This window comes from Orycteropus afer, unplaced genomic scaffold, assembly GCF_000298275.1.
Source record: "Orycteropus afer afer isolate SDZICR_OR568_19922 unplaced genomic scaffold, OryAfe1.0 scaffold00027, whole genome shotgun sequence".
In the NCBI taxonomy this organism is placed as follows: Eukaryota; Metazoa; Chordata; class Mammalia; order Tubulidentata; family Orycteropodidae; genus Orycteropus; species Orycteropus afer.
The window spans coordinates 168,629-173,232 of NW_006921614.1; positions in this window are offsets into that span (position 1 = coordinate 168,629).

The window sequence follows — 4,604 nt, forward strand, 5'->3', positions numbered from 1 at the left end:
ATGTCTGGGATCCTACATCTCAATTCTCAAACCAGCTCCAAAATGTTAATTCTTAGCTTATGAGCTTGGATGCTAAAAGATATTGTAAAGTTTATAGGCATGTACAATAATGCTTTCTCCAGAGGATATTAGACATGGTTTTACTTGCTCAGTATTTGTTACAATTCTATTATTTGTCTTTGTGAGTACCAGAGGCTGCCTGCAACTGGAAATGTTGAAAATAACAGGTACAAATTTTTTCCATTTTCCTTTGCTACTAAGACAGGGGATCTGTGCCATGCAACTTCAAGGGTGTGCACTGCTGCATCCAGAGCTCAAGCTGGCAGCAGAGAAGTTCTCACTGCCCATGTTCCAGGTCCCAATCTGAAGCATTGTTCTTAGGAGAGACACTCTTATTTCTTCCCTGGCTCAGTGTCTTTCCCCTTTGTCATCAACTGACTGCTCAACAAGACTACATTTCCCTCTTCCCTTGCAGCTAAATGTGACAACATTAGTAAGTTCTCTCCAACAGAACATAAGGAAAGGATATTTGAGGTTGCTGGGCAGCCTAGCTTTCCTGTGGAAACCAGTTCTCTCATCCGATGAATAGTCTCACTGGACAGACCATTTGCCCAGGGGTAGTCACACTGTAACAGTGACTTTTCTCTGACTCTGAATTCTCACCTACCTTTTGCATGTGTGCCAACAGCCTCATGCAGGCTGTTACCAACCAGTCAAGGGTAATTTATCCTTCCCTGATGACCTTTATTTAGGAAGACTATCTTCTGCTCTACAAGAAACTATGAAGATTGCCCACCATCTGCAAGGCTACTTTCCCTTCCCATTTTCTTCTTTTAAAATAGGAAGATTTAGATGAGGTGTAACTAACTAATCACTGCTCTTTTTAAGTCCCTAAATGATACTTGCAAAGGCATGATTTTAAACTTTATTTAACTAGGGAATATTACAGAGATACTCCTTTTTTCTTTCATTTTGTGTAAGATTTGAAGGACTCCTTCAGAAAACGTTGTTGTTGTTATATACCGTGGAAACTGACCAGACTCATAGCGACCCCTCCTTGGGTTTCCAAGGCAGTATCACCACAGAAGCAGATTGCCCGATCTTCCTTCTAAAGAGTGGCTGGTGAGTTTGAACGGCCAGCCTTCTGGTTAGCAGTCAAGTGCCTTAGGCACAATGCTGCCAGAGCTCCTTAGCAGAATGTTTATAAAGTCTATAAATAAATGAAAAAAGATCATACTTTGTCGATTGTAATTCTTTCCATTTTTTTTCCTTTTTATTTTTAGTTGTTTTAATAACAGCTTTATCATTTATCATTTAAATTAATCCATTTAAATTATACAATTCAATGTTTCTTTTTTACATATTTAAATATTTATTAACCAATTCTAAACATCTGCTGTATTTATTCCCAAATCATAAACTATTGATCTTTTTTTCACATTTTTAAAATTCTCAAGCAATCTATAAAATAAATATCCTCCTTACTATATATTGCCTTCCCCTTCACCCGAGTTAGTATGTGTCTACTTTATAGTTAGTGATTCATCCTCCCTTCCCCTCCCTCCCCTGGTAACCTTCAGTGAATGTTTCCTTTCTTGACTTTTTGCAGTAGTGGTCTCATACAAAATGTTTCCTTTTATGATTGATTTCACTCAGCATAATATCTTCTTGGTTTATGCACGCTATGAGATGTTTCACAGATTCACCGCTCTTCTTTAACGTTCAAAGCATTCTATGGTGTGCATATGCTACAGTTTATTTACTGATTCATCCCTTGATGGACATTTAACTTCACTATTACTGCTGGGGTGAAATGGTATCTCAATGTTTTGATTTGCACCTCTCTAATGGCTAAAGGCAGGCTGGTGGTTCAAACCTACCAGACACTCCTCGGAAGGAATGTTGGGCAATCTACTTCTCTAGTAATACTGTCTCAGAAACCCAAGGAGGGGTCGCTATGAGTCAGCTCTGACTCAACGGCACATAACAGCAACAACAACTAATGGCTAAAGATCATGAGCATTTCTTCATATGTTTTTTGGCTGCCTGAATGTCTTCTTGGGTGAAATGTTTGTCCATGTCCTCTGCTCATTTTTTAATTATAATTTTTTTAAAAATTATATAATTATACGATTCAATGTTTATTGGTGAGGTGTTAAGGTTTCTATAAATATTAGAGATTACTCCTTTGTCTAATATGTTGTTGCCAAAACTTTTTCCCAGTCTTTGGGTTCTCTTTTTACTTTTTCATGAAATATTTTAATGTACATAAATGTTTAATTTTTAGAAGGTCCCAGTCATCTATTTTGTCTTCTGGTGTTTGTATGTTTTATTTATGTTTGACAGCATATGTATGCCCTGATTAGGTCTGCTAAATTTGTCCCTATTTTCTTTGATGATATTTACAGTTTTAGTTTGGCATTTAGGTCTTTGATCCATATAGAATTCATTTTTGTGTATAGTATGAGATATAGGTCTTGTTCTATTTTTCTGAAAATGGATACTCAGTTTTGTCAGTACCATTTGTTAAAAAGGATTATCTCTTCCCCATTTAAAGAGTTTTGCTCCTTTATCAAAGATCAGCTGTTCATAGGTTGATGGATTTACTTCTGGATTATCAATTCTGTTCCATTGGTCCATGTGTCTCTAGTTGTGCAAGTATCAGGTTGTTTTGACTAGTGTGGCTGTGTAATAGGTTTTGAGGTTGGAAAGTGTGAAGCCTCCTACATTGTTCTTCTTGTTTAGTAGAGATGTATTTATTTAGGGTTTCTTAGCTTTCCACATAAAGTGGGGGGATTGATATAACCATCTCTTTAAAGAATGATGGTGGACTCTAGATTTGGGGTTGCATTATATCTGTAGTATTGACATTGTCACAATGTAAGTCTTCTTATCCATGAATATGGTATACTTTTCCAATTAAGTAGGTCTCTTGGTTTCTTGTAATAGTGCTTTGTAGTTTTCTTTATATAGGTCTTTTGTGTCTCTGGTTAGATTTATTGTAAGTATGTCATCTTTAGTAGTTATTACAAATGGCATTGTTTTCATGATTTCCTTTCCTAATTATCTTTGTTAGTATTGAAGAATCCAACTGATTTTTTTTTGTTGTTGTTGATGTTGTAAACTGCCACTTTACTGATTGTATTAATTCCAGTAGTTTTCTTGTTGAGGCTCTAGAATTTTCTATGTACAGCATCATATCATCTGCAAATAGAGATTATCATATTTCTTTACAATTTGGATTTCTTTTGTTTTCTACTCTTGACTTATTTCTCTGTCTAGGACTTCCAACAAAGAGCTCTGGTGGCATAGTGCCTAAGGCATTTGACTGCTAACCTGAAGGTTGGTGATTCAAACCTACCAGACACTGCACAGAAGGAAGACTGGGCAATCTATTTCAATAAAGATTTACTGCTTCAAAAACCCAAAGAGGGTCACTATCAGTCGGAACTAACTCAAGGACAATGAATATTTTAAATTTATTTTTATATATTTTAGGACTTCCAATGCAGTACTAAATAGGAAGGGTTATAAATGGCATCCTTGTCTGGTTCTCATTCACAGGGTGTTTGCCAGTCTCTCTCCATTGAGAATAATGTTGGCCATTGATTTTTGTGTATACGCCCTTAATTATTTTCAGGAATTTTCCTACTATTCCTATATCGTTCAGTGTTTTTATCAGGAATGGGTGTTGAATTTTGTCAAATGTCTTTTCTGAATCAGTTGATATGACTATGTGGTTCTCTTCCTTGTTTTATTTATATGATGTATTACTTCGCTTGCTTTTTAATGTTGAACCATTCTTTCATAACTGGTATGAATCCCACTTGGTCATGATTTTTTTTTTTTTTTTCTGATATATTGTTGGATTTTATTGGCTAGGAGTTCACTGAGAGTTTTTGTGTCTATGTCCATAAGTAATATTGGTATATAATTTTCTTTTTAGTGGTGTCTGTGCCTGGTTTTGGTATCAGGATTATGCTCACTTCATAAAATGATTTCAGGAGCATTCCCTTCTTTTCTATATTCTGGAATAGTTTGAGTAGAATTGGTGTCAGCTCTTCTCTGGAAGTTCACTAGAATTTTCTAAGGAAGCTATCTGGGCTAAGACCCGTGGTTGTAGTTGGGAGGTTTTTTTTGCCTTTTTTTTTTTTTTAAATGACCTGTTCAATGTCTTCTTTTGTTTTGAATCTATTCAAACTTTCTGTTTCAGTCTTTGTTAGTTTTTGTAGGTAGTGTGCATCTAGAAATCTGTTCATTTCTTCTAGGTTTTCAAATTTGTTGGAGTATAGCTCTTCTTAGTATCCTGTTATTTTCCTTATTATCTCAGTTGGTTATGCTGGCTATGCTGTGATGTCACTCATTTTGTTTCTTATTCATATTATTTGCATCTTCATTTCCTTTGGCAGATTTGTCAGTGGGTGATTGATTCTATTAAACTTTGCAAAGAACCAACTTCTAGTCTTGTTGATTCTAGCTATTATTTTTTTTTGTCTCTTTATTTTCCCTCCAATGTTCATTATCTTAACTTCTAGTTACTTAGGCTTTTTTTTTTTTTTTTTTTTGTCTTTTTTTTCCCCTCCCAGGTTCTAGTTTTCAGCATT